Genomic DNA, 22,027 nt, shown 5'->3' with positions numbered 1-22,027 from the left:
TTGTATATAAGGTCCTTTTAAGAAATTTAATGTTTGATTGATTACAATATAATTATGTTTTATTACTTAATAACAATATAAATATTTCTAATGATTGAAAAAGTATTGTCAATTGAAATATAAAAAAATAATCAATAACTATTTTATTTTAAAAGTATAAAAAATATGCTTAATAAATATATTAATAGCTTTTTTAACGTTAAAAAGCATATCCTGCGTAATGTTGTACTGTTTCATGATTTGTAGATATTTATTATATTTCTTAAATTTTCGCGTTGCATAAAACAATATAAAACACTGTGTTATTATACGTAGGTATTATCCTGTTTTTTTTTTATTATTATTTTAAACAATAGCAAAAATAAAATAAAGTAGGTACAAATCCTTGCCAATTGAATTATTTTTAACTTGAACTACAGCATTCGTCGTTCAACTCTATCCACTTCTAATGGTAGAGGCACTCAAATCAAATATGGTGTAAGCAAGTTTATTGGAACTTAGTTTCTATGACTTGAAGGTATGCAATAGCGCGCAATTTGCTGTATTACGTCATAAAAACAAAGGCCCACGCCTAAGCGTGAGTTGTAGACGTATTAATTAACAAAAACATTTAGTTAACTTTATTTTGGTCGAGATAAATGTTTCGAATAATTGGTAGTGGGTTCTAAAATGTTATATTAATCCAGGCCTCGGCCTGTCCACTTACGGAAAATGTTACTGAACTATTTACCGTAATAACAGTATAGGTAATTGAACATGTGTGTTGTAGAAATAGGATCGATAGAGTCGCGAAATCGGAATAAATAACTCACTCAAGAAGGTGTCTATTTACATCTTGGTAAACAATTACGGGAATTGTTTCTTAGCGATAGAATACACAAGCACAAAAGATAGTCTCGTCATTTTATTTAACACAAATAAAAGTTTTAATTATATATTATATATACTTGAACAATATCTTTGTTTCGATACAATATACAAATGAAATAATAAACAATTTATTTTATTTCGTTATATTGTAGCGCGTTTTTATTGAAACTTTGATATTATAATTGTGTTTGCAGGCAAACGAAGAAAAACCGACTTCAATTATATCGACAAATAATACAACGTAGGTAGACGAAAAAATAGTCAAGTAAATACGCATTATCCAAGATTACTCCAAAAGTTGTAATAAGATCTCGATGAAATTTAAATGTGACCATATGATAAACAGGCTTTGATTCGGCTCGGATTCGGCTTTTGATTAAATTAAAAATCATTAACATCGGTACACCTAGTAAAAAGTTATGCGGATTTTCGTGAGTTTCCCTCTATTTCTCTGTGATCCCATCAGATCCTGGTTTCCTTATCATGGTACTAAACTAGGGATATCTTCTTTCCAACAAAAAAAGACTTATCAAAATCGATTCATAAACGACGGAGTTATCCCCGAACATACATAAAAAAATATAAATATAAATATATATATATATATATATATATATATATATATATATATATATATATATATATATATATATATATATATATATATATATATATATATATACGGTCGAATTGAGTAACCTCCTTCTTTTTTTGAAGTCGGTTAAAAAGTAATTTTTTATAAAACTTAAGTATTTATTGATAGAGACTAATTTAATGGGAATGCAAGAACATGTCAATTTATTAGGCTTAACAAAAATTTCTTCGTTAATATTTTTTATATTAAACTCTATGGATAATGGAAATCTTCACCGTGTATTCAATATTGTTTTGTTATAATGTCGATTCATGATTGGATCCATCAATCAATTACTGGTGAAAGCGATTAGTTGCTATTTCGATAGTTGGTTCTTTTCATGTTTACTTTATTGGATATAAAAAGGTATGTATATACATCATGTTTGTGTAGGTCTCGCGATAGCCCACTTGAATCCGATATCTTTTTTGATGATCGTTATTCTGTCGATGTCATTGAACGAATTTGATTCATTCGGAGCACAAAGTAAATTAATATGGAAGAACATACCTAAGAGCACGGTTATGAAGAAGGTGGTCGCTCTCTTGTGTTATATTCAGTTAATAAAAATATTATTCGGTTTGCTATGAATTATATTTGTAGAGTCCATAACCTAATTTGAAATATATATTAAAATTTCGCTATCAAATGGAAAATTACATAGGCGTACTCAAAGGGGGGTAAGGCATTTGTACCACCCTGACTCAAAGCTAATAACGGATACTTTAAATTGTAATAAGAGAGATTTAGATAGATTAGAGAAGATTAATTTATATTAGGTATATTTAGCCAAAACCTTCGCAAGCTATTATCGAAGTAGCATAGATAGTGACGGCAAAGAAAAAGTTTTAGTAAATAAAAAGCCTTTTTAATTTTTACTATTTATCGAGTTTTAACATTTATTTGTTTTTGCCCTAACTATACAAAGTTCTGGATACATGATGGATACACCCATGGTAAATTATAATATCTAAATTGTTATATCAAATGTCTCCAATATGAAGTTCGATTAAAAATATTTTTAATTAGAATTTTTTTACAGAGATTTTAATACACGTATTTGTTTAATATTTGTTAGTCAGAATTATTAATCTTATTGTATGAAAACAGATATCTGGGGACTAAATAAAGTGAGCTAGCGATCGAAATATTCGTTTATAACAATGTCTAAATGTGAAAAAATCATATCTGATATGATATTCAATGATCAAAAATCTTAATATATATAAATCTCGTGTCACAATGTTTGTCCTCAATGGACTCCTAAACCACTTAACCGATTATAATAAAATTCGCACACCATGTGCAGTTCGATCCAACTTGAAAGATAGGCTATATTTTATTTTGATATATTAATTATTATATTTAAGAAAAAAATAAAGAAGGCGGTACAAAGTTCGCCAGGTCAGCTAGTTAAATATAATTTTAAATTGACTGACTATACATTGACGTAAACATAATTTTAATAAGGTGATACGATAATATTACCCATGAAAAACTTAAGCATAAATTTTACGCAATACATTTTTTTTACAAAAAAAATATATACGATTGAATGGTTTGATAAAATCATATAGAAGATATTTAGATATGATGCATTAATGATTCAGATTCGCGTGTCGTCTCTTGCCCTCGTTCTAAAAGACAGTACATTGACTCTAAACGATGAGGCAGAATACTGAAACATGGCCTTATTTCTATAAGCAATTTATTGATCTCAATTCAATCAATAACTTGTACTAAGAAATAACAAAACTGCATACGGTTTAACCTATCAATCTGGTCTACCTATAAGAAATGTTGTACGTGATTTTCTAATTTCTATACATATATATAAAAATGAATGTTTGTCTGTATGTCCTTTATAAAATCGTAAACTATGCATTTGATCGTGTCACGATCTTCAGCAAAGTTTTGTGCATTAGCCCGCAAAGTTTTCGGAGTTGGTACGGCCGAAAAAAAGCGTAGCAACGCGCGCAGGGTACAGCTAGTATAACGTAATTTACTCTAGAACCATCTTACTCTACTGCCATTATAGCAGAGCTATTATACCCACCTAATGTTAATTTACACTAGAGTCCTCTCTAATCAACTTATAAAAATCACCTTCCTCCGGTGTGCCAATGCCATCGATGATAACGCTACTAACTTTATATACTATAACGCTACTAATTTTATAATATACTATAACCATAACGTTATGATAAAGTTTCTACGAAACAAAATCTAAATATTACAGGCACAAACTGATTTACATGGACTGTGAAAGCTTAACAGCGTTCCAACTCACCTCTCTCAACACAAGAGGCCAAAACACACAAAAGTGTAAAGTTCGCCATTAAACGTCGAATCTCAAGTTATCGTAAGATCCGTCTGCAAAGTTATCAACTATTAGAGAGAACTCTTCATAATAAATAATGACAACAAAAAACTACCTTTGTTGTTGGTTCTTGATACATGTACATATGTAAGTTCACGATCACGATTCGGCCAGTAACATCCCACTGCTGAGCACAGGCCTCTTCACTACATAGTATAAAACAAAGTCGCTTTCTCTGTCCCTATGTCCCTATGTATGCTTAAATCTTTAAAACTACGCAACGGATTTTGATGCGGTTTTTTTAATAGATAGAGTGATTGAAGAGGAAGGTTTATATGTATAATAACATCCATTAAATAGTGGAGAAATACTGTTATTTTTGAGGTTTCTAATGTGATGTCGTAAATAATTACATTTTTTCCGCTTACATTGCAAATGCAGCCTGAACCCTACGAGATTTATCAAAATAATGTACTAAGTATTGTACACATTGAAAAGGTCTACAGAAAACTCCGCTATGGTATAATGTCTATCTCTTAGTGATATCCCACAAAAACATTTTTTTGTCATTTACTTTTTACGACAAATAATGGCTAATTTTCAAAGCGATTTTAACCAATACAGCATTAATCCTTATCTAATTAAATACCTTAAATACATTGTTGATTTAATATAGATCTATATGGCCCTTTACAGCATATGATTTAAATGAATATTTTCGAAGATATTACAGATTTAAAAATTGCGGGACGTAGCGTTTGCGGCGGTTCCGGCCGGCTTTTACTCTAAAGTTAACGCGTGCGGGCCACGGGCAGTAATGAATAAATCAAAACATCAATAATCGACAATGCCTATCACTAAGCATATTTGGGGATGCTGTGAGGATAATAACGATTCGGGTGACCATCTTGATTGTGTGGTATGCACGAAATCACAAGAACCTCAGGGTCATCTTTCAGCAGCTCTCTCTAACAGTCTTTTACAGAATATGTTATTGGATTTTCTATCTTGTAATGACCTAAGCCAGTTCAACAATATACTAAATATTAAAAATAAAATCTTAGATCTAATTCTTTGCGACAATCCAATTCGTGATGTTTCTCCCTGTATTGATCCGTTGACTTCTCTCGATCCCCTTCACCCCCCATTAATTTTTTCATTGAATTTTAATAAATCTTCAACCTTGCCATTTAACTGTAATGTAACAAAATTTTGTTTTCATAAGGCTGACTACGAAAATATAAAAATTGCTCTCAATGAGGTCAACTGGAAGGAGATCTTAAGCATTTGCCCTTCTGTCGATGAAATGGTTGACAAATTCTACGAGCAGATTCGAATTTTAATCAAAAAATTTGTGCCTAAGTCTAAACCTCGCAGTAGTCGCTACCCGGTCTGGTTCACTCCATGTGTTATTGACTGCATCAAAGAAAAGTATAAATACAGATTGAGGTTACGCAAATATAATAATCCTCGCAATAAACTAACTTTCGACCTTTTAAAAAGAAGATGCGATAAGCTGTTGTCATCTGCTTACGCAAGATACTTGGATGGACTTGAAGCATCCTTAAAATCTAATCCAAAACTAATCTGGTCATTTTTAAAACATAAGAGGGGTAAGAGTTCTTACCCTTCAAAAATGAAACTGGGTAATAAAGTCGCGGTCAACGGAACGGATATTTGTAATTTGTTCGCGAGGCACTTTTCTTTGGTTTACGGTAATGATACGAAAACAACATTTTCATCATCAAATATGGTCCCAGTGTGCAGTAATAATTTTCCCATTTTACTATCTTTTTCTGTGGACGAAGTTTATAAAGTGTTAAAAAGACTTGACCCTTCTAAGGCGGCTGGTGCAGATGGTATTCCATCTGTTTTTGTCTCTAATTGCGCTAGTTCTTTGGCTTTACCGCTAACATTAATTATTAACACTTCGCTTCATACCTGCACATATCCAACTTTGTGGAGGGAGGCATTGGTTTTGCCATTGTTTAAGAGCGGGGATAGAGAGGAGGTCAAAAATTACAGACCCATCTCTATCATTTCAGTTTTCGCTAAGGCCTTTGAATTACTCATCTGCCCGATTATAACATGGCATTTCAAGCATCATGTAGCAGAGGAGCAACACGGGTTTGTGAGGGCTCGTTCAACAACCACGAATCTTGTTTCCTTTGTTGAGGACATTACTGAGGCTCTTGATGATGGCAAATCCGTGGATGCAATATACACTGATCTCAGTAAGGCCTTCGACAAGGTTGATCATGTCGTTTTAATGAACAAACTAAAAAGCATCGGCATAGAGGGACCACTGTTGGCTTGGTTCCAATCATACCTCACAAACAGAACATCGACTGTTGTCGTTAATGGTTATGCTTCTTTTCGATTTGCCGCTCGTACAGGTGTACCTCAAGGTTCCCATTTAGGGCCTTTATTATTTAACATATTCATTAACGATATCAGTAGCTGTTTCACCAATTCGAATTGTTATTTATTTGCTGACGATCTTAAGGTATTTAGACCAGTTTGTTCCAATGCTGATGCTTTACTTTTGCAGGGTGACTTGGACAGATTGGTATTATGGTGTCAGAGCAATGGCATGGTCCTTAATACAGATAAGTGCCAGGTTATTTCTTTCTCGAGAAAGAAAACCACGCTTAGAAGGTCTTACTTTATCGAGGGTAGCATTTTATCAGAGGTGTCTCATGTGCGCGATTTGGGGATAGTGCTTGATGATCGACTCCGTTTCCACGTTCATATTAACAATATTGTCAGCAAAAGCCTTAAGACCCTTGGCTTTATAATCCGCAATTGTAAAGATTTCAAAAACGCCCAGACAAAAATTACTATTTACTCAGCCCTAGTTCGCAGCAACTTGGAGTATGGTAGTGTCGTGTGGAATCCTTATTACGATATCTACTGCAAAAGAATTGAAAAGGTACAGAAAAGATTCTTACAGCACCTCTCCTTTTATCATGATATACCTAGGTCGCTCAATAGTTACGAGGAAAAACTAAAGTATTTTAAACTTCCACCACTTGTGAATCGAAGACGTCTCCACGATCTTGTGTTTCTGCACAAGTTGGTGAATGGTGTCATTGACAGTTCTTACTTATTAAATAAATTAAACTTTCATGCCCCTTCAAGAGCAGCAAGACCATCTTCATTTACTCCATTTGTTGAAAAATTCACCCGGACTCGTCAGGGACGCCATTCACCAATTAACAGGCTGATGATGAGTTATAATTCGCTTTACAAATCGAATTGCAGAAAAAACATTGAAAAAAAGGTAAAACAACCCGATCCTAATGTTTCTATTGACATTTTTTCGAGTAACTTATCAATATTTAAATATATAATAGCTGATGATTTTTTTTAATTGCATGACATAATTCCTTAATGTTTTTTTTTATTCTCTAATTATTATACACCATTTTTTTTTAATTTATGTGAATAGATTTTCAATTATCAACTTTAGATTGTACTATTTAGTTTTATAATAACTGCGATTTATTCATTAATGTTAATTTAATTTTACAATCAAATCATATTAAATTGTTTTTCATTTCAACTGTATGGTCAATTGATCGGGACTTTATTTTATTATGTTAGAATTGTTTTTTAATGTATTTTAATTAATATCGTTTGTTATAACAATCTTTATGTATACGTGCTTAAATTAACAGAATGCGTGTAACACCTATAATTAAGATAACGCTTAGCTTTTAAGATACTTTGTTTATGATTATATCTGTCTATTGTCAGTGTCTATCTTGTTGGTGTTAAATAAATAAAAAAAAAAAAAAAAAAAAAAAAAAAAATCTTATCATTTGGATTGCTTGTCTACCGATGTAAACTTAAGATATTCGTCTGATTGGGAGTGCCCATTGTGCATTACTCAGCGGCCAAAAAGCAACAACAATAATAACACCCCAGTGCGCTTTAATCCTAATGTCACAATACGTGCTTCTAAGAGGCAGGCGCTGCAATCACCGCCATCAACAATACTATCAGCCAGTGATTTCCGAAACATGTTTCAAGAGTACACACTAAAAATATCTTCTAAAATCGATTCACTGTCTACATCTATTGGCACCGAACTTAAGTCAGTGAAGGAAGAGATGTCGGACATGAAAAACTCTATGGACTTCATGAACTCTAAGTTTGAATCACTGCTTAAAGAACATGAAGAAACCAAGAAGGTCATGGTCGAACTACAGAAAGAAAATAGTGTGTTGCAGTCGAACGTTAGGGATCTTAATGCGCGTATTAATACCCTCGAACAAAACGCGCGATCTGTCAACGTTGAAATACAATGTGTGCCCGAACGAAAATCAGAAAATTTAGTCCATATTGTGACTCAACTGGGTGCAGTGGTCGGGTGTGCTGTCCCGCAGGAACAAATACCACATTGTAGTCGTATCGCTAAAACGAAACCCAATAGTTCGAGACCGAAATCGGTTGTAGTTCAGTTCGCTAGCAGGAAAATTCGCGATGAGTTTCTAGCTGCGTCGATAAACTTCAACCGAGGAAAGTCTAAAGAAGAAAAGCTCAACAGCTCACACCTTGGCTTCAATGGCGAAAAAACTGCGATATACATCGTTGACCATCTGTCCCCCATGAATAAGAGGCTACACGCTGCCGCCAGGTCGACTGCCAAAGAGAAGGGCTACAAACACGTATGGGTCAGAAATGGTCGTATTTTTATGAGAAAGACGGATGGCTCCGATTATATTCTTGTACGCGATTTAGACTCATTGAATAACCTTAAATAGTTAACGATACCATTGTTGTTATTTTGCATGAATCTGGCTATGTAATTTTAAAATTCAACTGTTTATCTGTATATTACCAAAATGTTTGAGGCTTACGTACTAAAACTAATATGTTCATACAAAGATTACTTTTGTCCAACTATGATATTATTGTATTAACGGAAACTTGGCTTAATAGTAGCATATTGAATTGTGAGCTGTTTGGTGGGGGATACGTCGTTTACAGAAGAGATCGGGAAACAGCTGGCTTTAGTAGTAGCAGGGAGGGGGGAGGAGTATTGATCGCTGTAAATAATCGTATCGGTTCTAGAAGGTTGCAGGAATGGGAAAGTGATTGTGAGGATTTATGGGTACTAGTCAATGGTTCTGTTCCTTTGGCACTGTGTGCGACGTATCTTCCACCACTGGCAAACTTATCGATAGTAAAATGCTTTGTGGACAATTTCAATCGAATTTCTGACTTTTATAACTCGCAAATATGTATTTTTGGGGATTTTAACTTGTCAACTTTGAATTGGGCTTCTGTGGGCAATTTGTCGTACCATTTATCACCGCTTTTTCAATGTTTTGTAGATTTTGTTAACTTAAACGGCTTGAAACAATGTAATAACATCACCAATTATATGGGTAGAACTCTTGATTTGGTTTTAACAAGAATGTTATCTTGTAACGTGCGTGAGGCTATTGACGTGTTGTGTCCTATCGATCCACTACACCCTCCTCTTATTGTAGATCTCTCGTCAATTGACTGTCCCAAATTACAGTACAACGATACCAGCAGACCTAACTTTTATAAGGCTAATTATGACTTAATCAACAGTTTTTTGGCTGAAGTTGATTGGGAATCTTTGTTTGATGGGTGTAAGGATGTTAATGGGTTGCTTGTGAAATTCTTAGAAGTTATAAACAAGGCAGTACATGACTTCGTCCTATCAAGCAAACCTAAGACGAATAAGTATCCGCAGTGGTTCAGTAAAGATCTAATTAACCGTCTTAGGGAGAAAAATAAGATCAGGCAAAGATATAAAAAATATAAAAATCCTCTTGATTTAATATCTTTTAAATTGTTAACTCAACGTTGCCATAAACTGGCTTCAGCCAACTATAAGTCGTATTTGCAGAACATAGAGGATGGAATTTCAAAGAATCCAAAATTATTTTGGTCCTACGTCAAAGCAAAGCGTGGTGGTACTGGAGCTATCCCTGCTGTCATGATTGATGGTGATCGTCGAGTGCATTCTGGTAGTGACATTTGTAATGCCTTCGCGACCAGCTTCTCCTCGGTTGCTTCTTGCTCCTGTCCTCCTCTTAGTAATTTTGATAATGAAGATGCTGATGAGTGCTGGACGGGGAAATTAGCCTTCTCTAGTGATTGCTTATCGACACTAAGTATATCTCGCAGGCAGATCTATAGAAAATTACTCACTCTTAATGTATCTAAAGGTGCTGGACATGATCGAATCCCACCATTATTCATCTCTCGTTGCGCTTCAAATTTAGTGGAACCCCTTTTTGTCATCTTTAATTGCTCCCTTACTTCAGGAATATTTCCTTCTATCTGGAAAGTAGCGCAGGTCGTCCCTATATTTAAATCTGGAGATGCTGAACTTTTCAGTAACTACAGGCCTATCTCCATCTTGTCCACCCTAGGAAAAGTTTTTGAGTCTTTGGTCTGTCCTGTACTTCAGAGTTAGTTTAGTAAATATTTAAATGAAAACCAGCATGGTTTTGTCAAAGGAAGATCGGTAAACACAAACCTGGTTTTGTACGTGGAAGAAATTACAAAACACATTGATAGCAATAAACAAGTCGACGCTCTGTACACTGACTTTAGCAAAGCCTTTGATAGAGTTCCACACCAACTTATATTTAAAAAGTTGTCGGCGTACGGTGTTGTTGGTTCTGTCTTGTCTTGGCTAGAATCATACCTTTCTGGGCGTATTTTTTACGTAGTAGTCAATGGCTTTACCTCTACACCACGTGACATAAACTCTGGAGTGCCACAGGGATCTCATCTCGGTCCAATTCTTTTTAACATCTTTGTGAATGACCTTCCCCACTTCATAAAGCATTCTGTCCCCTCCTTATATGCTGATGACCTTAAGTTATGGAAGGTTATTGACACAGAAGAAGATGTCTCCCTTCTACAAAGTGACCTCAATGCTCTTGTGCGCTGGTGCGGAAGAAATGGTATGGAGCTCAATATCAAGAAATGCAATCACATAAAATTAACGAGAAAATTGTTTCCCATTTCATCGGTCTACTTTATTAACGGTGTGAGTCTAGAAGAAGTTGACGTAGTAAAAGATTTGGGAGTATTTTTGGATGGCAAAATGACTTTTGTTCCGCATATTGAAGGCATGGTTGGGAGAGCTTCCAAGCTGTTGGGTTTTGTTATCAGAAACGTCAGGGCATTTAAGCGCTCATCAACCAAAATAGCTCTCTATAATAGTATTGTGAGATCATTTGTGAGATGGCGTCCACATTATGCTTGTCACATATTACGTATAGAACGAATTCAAAAGCGGCTGGTTCGGCATTTAGTTTTCAATCATTACAGAGACAAGAAGTCACTCTCGTATAATGATATTTTAGAGTCACTGAAAATGCAAAGTTTAAACAGCCGACGTGACTTACTTGATCTCTGTTTTTTCTATAAAATTATGAGAAATTATCTAAGTTGCCCAGCTCTTTTGGAAAAATTTATGTTTAGAGTCCCTCTTCGGATACCTCGCAAGCCGGTTGAGCCACTCTTTCGTCCACTTCGTAGAACAGTTTTGGGTGCAAACTCGCCAATCTCACGTATTTGTACGCTCTATAATAGGTGTGGGGGGGGGGATCGATTGACGTACACTGCATGTCTCTAACTAGATTTAAAACAGAAATTGCCAATAGGCTGACTTAGTGGTTATTGTAATTATTATTATTATTATTTTTTTTTTGATTATTAGTCTTGGTGTTTAGCACATAATTTAGTTTCTAAGAAATTTTCTATTGTGTACATAATATAAAAAGCATGTGGAGTATACCTGTAACTGGTTGTGCAATTAGCACAAATAAATTAAATATTATACTGTAGATGTAAGTAACATTGTAACAATCGTTGGTGTACCAAATAAATAAATAAATAAATAAATAAAACTACTGGATCGATTTTAATCATTTTTTCAGTTATATTTTATACCCGTGCGAAGCCGGAGTGGGTCGCTAGTATAATACAATAGAAGTCACTGACTAGTTGGTGCTTAATCCACCACGCTGTTCCACTACGGGCTGGCAAGTTATAGTTTAATTAATTAAATATTACTTTATTACTTTTAAGAACAATATTGTGTGTGTTTTTATTGCTCTTCTATTATACGATAAGCATAAGTGAACCGGCCTGGCCGATATACCATTAAAATCGGTATCGTTGATCAAAGAGATTCATGCAATCTATTTCACTGCATTGGCATTGCGCTATGTCTGTTACGTAATTTAAATTAGTTTGTTAGATAAAAAATTAGAATAAGTGTATTCTAAAGGTGTTCATAAGATTATATGAATGAGATATCAGAACACATACGTCTTCACGCTTTCCAGTAATTTGTTTTTTTTTTTTTTCGTTTTAACTTTTAAGCGGGTAGCTGAATAAAATTGGAACTAGTTGACAATTTGTGTCATATTTTTAGTAAATTTAAAAGTCCGATGGAGCGACAAAGTTCTACAACATCCATTATTCATGCCTAATGAAGTCATGTAAAACGAGAAGTGTAGAACTTTTAAAATTAAATATTTTTGTTATGAGAAAAAATCATGTTAGTAATTGATAAAAACTAAATAATATAATTCAATATTGTGAAAAAGTTGAGTAATATTATGAGTCAAACATTGAGTTAAAATACGTCGACGTGGAATTAATAACGAATCTGCCGCCGCGTTGTATTAACAACGTGGATCCAACAACTCGGGATGCGGAAAGTTAAGGAAGACACGTAAACATTGGTGACGTGTTTGTTATGCAATAACTTTGCAATATGGAGTATAAAGAAGACCTCTACTGTTCATATTTAGCAATTAATATCATATATATTAATACGCTTTAATTCATTTCATCATTCATATATAATTAATATCATATATATTAATACGCTGTGCTGTGTGGCTACGACACTAAAGAATTTAGCCACCCCTTCTCTTCCCGTGGGTGTCGTAAGAGGCGACTAAGGGATAACAAGGTTCCACAACCACCTTGGAACTTAAGAAGCCGACCGATGGCGGGATAACCATCCAACTGCTGGCTTTGAAATACACAGGCCGAAGACGGGCAGCAGCGTCTTCGGTGCGACAAAGCCAGTACTGCGGTCACCAACCCGCCTGCCCAGCGTGGTAACTATGGGCAAAACACATGAGTTCATGTTATTTTTGGCGTAAACTTGTGGAGGCCTATGTCCAGCAGTGGACTGTATAGGCTGTAATAATATTAATACGCTAAGGTTAAGATGTTCGCCTCCCTTTTTAGAAAAAAAGATTATGTGGTGTCATAGGACACCAGATAGGAACGAAGTTCCTTCGGATAGTATAGAAGATAGAAGCAACACAATTTGAAAAAAAAATTGAATTTTATATATATTTTCTAGTTCTTATTTTTTATTTTTTATTTTGTTGATTGATTTTTAATTAAGTACATAAAAGTATTTAGGAAATTTAGTATTTTAGAAAATAACAAATACCGCAAAATAAAATAAATCAAACAAAATAATAATTCAGTGTATTCTCCTAACCAGGGCGACATAATCGCTCTTGCGATAAAGCCCTTAAACTAGATTTAAAAAAAAACTATTAAGTGAAATAAAAAAAAACATAATTATGTCTTTATTTATTTTTATCGACAGTATAAAATTACATAAATAATTAAAAAAAAAGTTTACTAGTAATATTTTAGTTTTACAAACGTCATATTATACAGTCGTGTGACTGATATTATGTCACTTCCGTTATATATTTTTCTTACGGTTTTAGTATCACTTTTTTTTCATTTTGGTCACCCAGCCAAATGTCAAGACTGCTGTAAGGAACTTCGTTCCAAAAAAAACTTATAATTACTTCAAATAAATTATATATCATTTTATAGATAATTGCTTGCTGTACCAGCATCCACAACTAAAAAATTTATTATTGCTTTTGTTCTCGTAAATTAATTGGTGATTTTTAAAATTATGTATATGATGGCTTTAATTTTGAAACAAGTCAACATGATTGACGGTCGGTAATTTTTTTGTTCAATATCAGGCTATTTTTTCCTTAAATCAACGCGGGTGAAACCGCGGGGCCATGCTAGTAGTATTTGATGTGATTGTGTACGGACTACGGTCTTAAAATTGATTGATGTTTGTAATGGTAATTGTAAAATAATAATGTAGCTTATTACATAACAAAAGTAGCGTAAATCTAATATATAAAATTCTCGTGTCGTGGTGTTTGTAGTTAAACTCCTCCAAACGGCTTGACCGATTCTCATGAAATTTTGTGTGCATATTGGGTAGGTCTGAGAACCAAACAACGTCAATTTTTCATACCCCTAAGCTATAAGGGGGGTGGGGGGTGATTAAGGGGTTTTATAACATATATGGCAAAACAACGTTTGCGGAGTCAGCTAGTAATTTATAAGATTTTATTTCATTGAAAACTACACTTTAAAAGTCGTCGAGGAGATTCTTTCTGCTTTTTGTACCTCGATATGTAAGGGTAACCCAAATCACCAAATAGAGAACTAATATAGCTACTAAGGACTTTGAAGAAAATCAATCTTTTATCGTTGAAATAACGGTTATTCCTACACTTCTTTGTGTGTTAAACCATATTAAAAAAAAACTAAAAACTCATTCGTATACAGTTACCAAATTCCATTTTTACGTTAGGATGAACGATCCTTACTGTTTAATTATGGTATATTTTTCTTTATAAGAGAAAAAGTTGAATTTTGCGTTGTACGGGAGTTAGATAGTCACGAAAATTATATAATTTATCATATTGTGAAACAGGATTATAATTTGTCACACGACCGCGAGCAACATGTTTTCAATGACAAGAGCGGATTGTAGTCACGTCTTGATCATTAGTCTAATACAAGTCGTTTTATTAGAAAGTGATATATTATGTAGATCTGCTCTCCTTATGTTATCGTCTCGTCATTGTGTTAATGTGGGAAATGATTTTTTTTAGTTCTTTACATAGGATCTGTAGTTTTAGTTAATGAATGTTTTTAAGAAATAAAAAAATATATATATATCGGTTAAAAATCAGTATCACCTACTTATTATATTGCGCTTAGATTCAATTTAATTTTAAGTACCCGGTTGACCGAGCTAAGCTCGGTATTTTTAGTAAATCGTGTTTTTTGGAAATCATAAAGTATAAATACGAATTACATATTGATAAAATATGAATAATATTTTTCGATTTTACCGACATAATAATAAAAAATAAGAACAGTCTATTTAAATAAAAAATAGCGAGTGCAATTAGAAAAAGAAAAAGAAAAAATAATTGATCAGGGACATGTGGATTTGAACCATGATCTCGGTTGATCCCGAGCGGCCGATTTCCCACCGAGCTATTTCAACTACATTGACTTATGCGAAATTTACCTTCGTATTCTAACGATATTTTTTTCAATTCCTAAAAACAGGGATAAAACGACATTTCCTGAAAATGAATCCTAGCTAGATAGATTTATCTCCCCCGAAACCCCCTAAATACTAAATTTTATGAAAATCGTTGGAGCCGTTTCCGAGATTCAGATTCTATATATATATATATATATATATACAAGAATTGCTCGTTTAATAGTATAAGATTTATAGGTCCTATATAGCCATAATAGCATAAGTCAGAAAAGTTTCGTACTTTTGATTGAATTTTTTAAAAAACAAATTTATTTCACCTTATTTTACTATTTTTACTATTTAAAAATACCTACTTTTTAACTGACTTCAAAAAAGGAGGAGGTTACTCAATTTGACCGTTTATTTTTTTTTGTTCGGGGATAACTTCGTCGTTTATGAACCGATTTTGATAATTCTTTTTTTGTTGTAAAGGAGATTTCCCACGTGTGCTATGTGGAGAATCTGATGATGAAATCCCAGAGAAATCGAGGGAAACTCGAAAATCGTAGTGACGACTAGTGTGTTTGTTAATTTTTTTCGTCTACTTACGTTGTATTACTTGTCGGTGTAATTGAAGTCAGTTTTTTTCGTTTGCGAGCAAACACAGTTATTGTTAAGAAATGTTGTTTTTCGTTCCGCTGTTTTGTCGCATCTCGTACCTAAAGGAAAGCATAAATTTTTAAAAAAACTTTTTTCTTTCGACCTTCAAGATATGACAACAAAAGATCCACGAGTAAGCGGGAAAGTAAGATATCTCTTAGAAATAAGACGACATTATACAAAACTTGCGTTCGTCCCATAACGACCTATGCTCTGCCCTGTCTTCGCCCACTGTAAGCTGACCTACTCGTACCGGCTACAGCTAATCCAAAATAAATTTCTACGCACAGCCTTGGCTTCACCGTGGTACTTGCGTAACATAGACATATACCGAGACTTTGGAATCGATTCAATCTCAAAGCATCTCAAAACGCTCTCAGAAGCGTACTTTGAGAAGGCACGTCGACACCCGAACCCTTTTATAGTAGAGGCTTGCTCCTACATAAGTAGAGGAAACATACAGAAGATACAAAGACTCATGCTCATGCACATCTTGAACGACCCTCACGATAGGACCATACTAAACGCCTCCTAGACAGGAGCCCACACCTACACCGTCTTTGCCGGCGGAAACGAGGTCCCCACGTATCGGCGGCCCGCGTCCTCCTAGGCACGCAGGCCGCCCGTAGTCCAACTTAGCGCTCCACATAGCGTTCCCTACCTTTCATCTTCGTCCTAAGCCGAGGTGCGATCTCGCTAGAAGACACCATTAAGACGAACGCCCTTCCCGAGCCCTCTAGTACGGCTCCATTTTTTTTCAAGACTGGGTCTCAGTACTCAGCCACCCCACCTTGTGACGCTGTAAAGGCCGCTAGGGCCAACAGGATACTGCTTTCATTAAAAAAATGACTGTCATGCATGCTGTCAACCATGTGATAATCATGTGATAACCAAGATCGAAAGAAAAATGTACGTAGTCAACAATTATGTAGTAAATACATTAAAGCAGTTTATTATTCATTTTGTGTCTGCAGAAAGTTCATCAGAATGAAGTGGTTTTAAATATTACAAGAATTATTTTATTCATAACTTCTTATGCATAATATATTTATACTATATACAATATTGGTTTTTTGTTATTTATTTATGATATTATTTATATATCCCAAATTATTTATATGTCCCACCACTAACAGTGATCCATCTCATTTTGTCAATATCAGAAATGTGCGAGATATATACCCAGTACTTGTTTGTTAAAAAAAAAAACAGACTATATACCTAGTGAGTCAGTGTCTGAAAATAAATATTTATACAAATAATAATACCTATCTATTTGGAGTAGGATTTTAATTCATGACCTTTAGTGATAACTCTGACTACTCTAACAATATTGTAAAGTACAAAAAATAATAAAATAAAAGTTATAAAAACACATTTGATAAGACTTGAATGTATAAGATGGTTTTTCGCATTAGCTTTGCTAAGCTTTCAAACTTTCTCCGTGTAGCTTTTAGGAAATCATCACAAGACAGCTATTTAGAAAAAAAATGTAGACATATTTGTTAATCGCCATTGAATTAGTATCTTAGATTTAGTTTCGTACTTGTTTCTTTTTTTAAGGAAGTAAAAGTTCAACCGTGAAACATATTTATTATTTAACTTTTTAAAATATAAAATAAAAAAAGTATATATAAATATCTATGTATATATATAATTAAATGAGTGAAAATAAGATAATAAAATGAATCGTGAAAATAGCTCTTTGTTTTCTTCGTGAAAAGAAACGAGATTGTGATCGTTATGTAATCATTATACTATATCAGTTTTTACTACATAGGTAATGTGAATGTCGTGTCGACCACCCACGACCTTTATACACCTGCGGATAATTGTTTATTATTTGACTTTTATTAAGTTGCTTTAAGTCAAAAGTTGATATCTTCATTAATTCATTTGTAATTACTAATATATTGGCTAGACCGTTGGCGCAGTTTGTAGTACCACTAATACTTGCTGCTTTAATGGTTGTAAGTTTGAGTCCCGCCGCGAGTATGGGTATAACATAACATAACATAACAATACACTTTATTGTACACCAAAACAGAGATAATACATATAGATTTAAACAGAGTATCATAAGGACGGCCTTATCGCTGAAAAACGATCTCTTCCAGGCAACCTAGGGGCAGAGGAGATGGTATTGTGTCGGTGTAGGTGTACAAATTGAGACATAAACGTTTGAATATATTTACTTATTTGCATACATACATACACACAATACATGCATACACACATACATGCATACATACATACATACACAAACACACACACACACATATATATATATATGTGTGTGTGTTTGTAATTTTAACGAAAAATATGTACTTATTTCGAAACGAAACGCGCCATCTTCTAGCTCTCTATGTATGAAAAATCTGTAAATATCTATTCGTATATATCGTGAAATAAAAAAAAAAGTATATGTAAAATAGCTTAAAGTATGAGCACAATTCGTTACTCGGCCCCATTACAATTTGGCGGCTTAAATTATCTAGTAAACCCAATTAGGCACTAGCTACATCACTTTTGAACATGGTAAAACATTCAACAATAAGGTAAAACGCATTACTATTGCATTTCAATGTTGAATGCTTTACAAAAATTCAGTTTTGCCGTATAAAAATGTAATTAAACGTCTCTTTATTGTTTAATTTTTGATACGTATTAAAAATATTTTGTAATGTAAATAAACGATTGTTTTAACATTCGTTATATAACTACAAAAGCTGAGCTTGTGAAATCCCTGTATCGTCTCACAAGTCTAGTTCAAAAGTGATTATCATCCGTTCGACTTCATTACGTCACTTCCTCGTCAATTCACAATGAAACCTGTTTACGGCACTCAGACTGCATATTTCTTAACTGGTCGTGAACATGATGCTCTAAAATCTCTGTTGCGTGAAATATCCCTTCTTAAGTCCTTTTATGTAACATAATATGAGATAAACATGTCCTTTAAGATCTAAACACGTCGTATTTCGTTGTTGTTTCTATTGGTGACTCAGTGGAAGACTAGAAGTAAACAAATAGTATAACACTTCCTAGTTATACTATTTGTTTATTTTACGACTCTATCTTATCCCAGTTATGCTAAATTAGATACTGTTTCATCTGGGTAATTGCATAGTGCAATCTTACCATTTATTCGAAACTGAAATTTGGATTAGTTTACTTAAAAATATTATTAGTACCTATGAGTATCTGTATATTAAGAACTATTAACTCAGAAAGTTCCACTTGTCTACCGTCAAGTGTGATGTTTTCACATCGGCTCTAGCTTGTTTGTTTTGATAGCTTTTCCTTTCTGTAACTAAAAGCTACAACTGGATTTTTTTTAGAATAAAAAATAGTTATATTACGATTCAGTCTGTAATACCTCACTACTGGGCATAGGTTTCATTCTCTATTTAAGAGAAATATTTGAACTTAATCCACCACGCTGCTCCTCTGCGGGTCAGCGGATATGTTTCCCTACTATGAATAACGATAGCTATCAGGTATTTATGATAATAACCGGGACCGACAACTTAACGTGCTCTCCGATGTACGGTGGGAAGACACACAAGGACAAACATCAAAACCGGAAAGAAATATTTTTACAAATACAAATATCCAACCCGAGCGGGATCGAACCCGCGAACCGTCGGTATTGTAGGTGACTACGCGCACCACTACATAATAGCGCAGTTGTTACATTATTACATTACAAGATTATGAAGCAAACAGTCTTGTACCTAAACTAAATTTATAACATAAAATAACGTTATCTACATATTAATACTTGAAGTGAAAACTTTGTACTCCTTTTAACAAAAATTGGGCAAACGGAGGAGTATGGAATTTCGCACATTTATAGTTTATATAGAGAAGCCGGGATGCTAATATGTTTTTAAATTACGCAAAAAAATACAGTAAATCGATATTAAAAGATGTAACCATGTCGACACCAGCAATTTATACTAAGCTAACTCATAAAAGTGAACTTTACAATAGAGGCTTATAAAAGGGAAAAAACGTGATACCTTTTATAATAATTAAGAAACTTATTTGAAATTTGGTATCTTAATAGTTAATTTATTCATTGCAATTTCACAATTTTTATTATTACAAAAAAAAAACACATTTATTCAAGTTGCATTAAGAAAACCAACTTATCGAAAATTCGAGTTGGCCCAGTATAAATTGTTGGTGTCGATGTATTTGACACACGCGCGCATATTTACCTAGGTATATACTCTTTTGTTTAATGTTCAAACTAATATAATTTAAATTAATTATGGTCGAAATTCAGCCACTGAGCGACCACTAGTCTAAATAAATATCGTAATATTTATGTAATAATCTTTTTAGTAATGTGAAGTAATACAGGCATTTATAACCATCATCATCATCATCATTATAGCCTATACAGTCCACTGCTGGACATAGGCCTCCACAAGTTTACGCCAAAAATAACGTGAACTCATGTGTTTTGCCCATAGTCACCACGCTGGGCAGGCGGGTTTATAACCATCCGATAATCATTATTCAATTGTTATTGCAATCCAATCGTTATGCATCCAATGTACTATCCTAAGTATGAAATACAGTTCGTTAACATTGCTCTGTTTATATCAGGCATAATAATAGGAGGGGGAGCTCATCGATACACCGTTGATTTCATAGTCCAGCAAAGTTATACAGATTTACTTTGATATAATTATATTTATACATAAATTTTCTCTACAATTGCACCTGAAATTTATTTTTATTGTGATTATAAACTTACATAATCATACGCTTCGTAATTTTGAAATTCGAGAGTAATATAAAAATATAAATATTTATCCTTAAAGGTATAGAGACTAAAATTATTTAGCTATAATTTTTTTTTTATTTTAAATCTAACTAAGAGACTTAGTTTGTTCTAACCGTAAAGCCATACAGTAGATGCATTGATGCGAGTCGGGACCGCTGTCTTCCACTTGAACGACTACATACGTAAAATAAAACTAAGTGTTATGTATTAAATATATAAAATTATCAACAATGGGCTAGACTATTTAGCAAAATATAGTAATATTATTTGCAAACGACTTCTATTACAAGATGTTAGCGCCAATTATTATTACTTCATATTTAATTAACAAATTAAGGTTTTCCGTAATAAAAACATATATAATTGCGACAGTACAAATTTAATATTAAAAACAAAATTCCTCACATTTATCTTTCCCACGTCTCTATAGTCGCAACTTTTTCAAAGGGATTCTTTTCAACCTTTTTTTTGCATAGTTCGTCTCTCTCTACCCTTCAAGTTCTTACGGGTTCTAGTCTAGTCGTCCCTTTTGTGATTTATGCCCGCCCTTCGGTGAACGGTCTGTTCCCGAAAGTACCACTCATTAATTCCATTTTTAAAAAGCTCAACGGATGCTACGTCTCCGGTGTTGTCACCACTGCCCCAATGAAACGGTTCAAAAGGCATCGTCATTAGATCCATCAATTTCATTTCAGTGCTTGTTTGGGTTCAACGGAAACAAGATTTAGTTAACGGAAGGAGGACTACATTATAGCAATTTTCGTGACAGTGCGTACGGGGACCGGCGCTCTATTATTCCGAACGCAGCGCGTGCGCCGTTGCGTGTTTAGTTGCGGCTACAGCACGAACCAGAATAGCCGTCACTCAGATTATTTTGACTACCCGCTTAAAATATTAAAATCGCCGGTTTAATTTAAAACAGTGAACATTTATTAATTGTAAAGTAATCGTTATCTCTATGAAAAAGTGACGTTAAAAATTTCATAAACAGAACTACCGTGTGTAACATTAATTACAGAATATCGTTTGAATTTAAGCACATTTTTTTATCATATACTTATGCGATAACAAAATTGATAAGCTTGTGTGTAAAATAGATAACAGTCGCAAGTGACGCTCGGTTACGCGAACTTCAATTGCTGTAAACCTACTGGCTCCGTTCGTGTTTACATGATTAGACGTATATTCAGTGCTTGCTATAGAGAAACAGAACAGTGATTGTGTTGATACGTATGAGTGATGCGCCTGAGCCGATGCAAGTGTAGCGTTGGACCTATTTTCGTAGCACGGAAATAAGAGCGGCAAAAGGAGCAAAAAGCATTCACTACCTAAAAACTTGAGGACGCATACGTCTATTCTGAGAGTATTTTTGTCTGATGTGATCAA

The 22,027-nt window shown here is 33.9% G+C and overlaps 1 protein-coding gene across 1 annotated transcript in view; it reads left to right on the top strand.

Annotated features, from left to right (window-relative positions):
* Positions 1-22,027, top strand: part of LOC123660279 (general transcriptional corepressor trfA) — a 40,930-nt gene that overhangs the window by 245 nt on the left and 18,658 nt on the right. The gene's annotated exons all lie outside the window — the stretch shown is intronic.

Source organism: Melitaea cinxia, chromosome 15 (genome assembly GCF_905220565.1).
Source record: "Melitaea cinxia chromosome 15, ilMelCinx1.1, whole genome shotgun sequence".
In the NCBI taxonomy this organism is placed as follows: domain Eukaryota; kingdom Metazoa; phylum Arthropoda; class Insecta; order Lepidoptera; family Nymphalidae; genus Melitaea; species Melitaea cinxia.
This window is presented reverse-complemented; position numbering and strand designations above follow the sequence as displayed.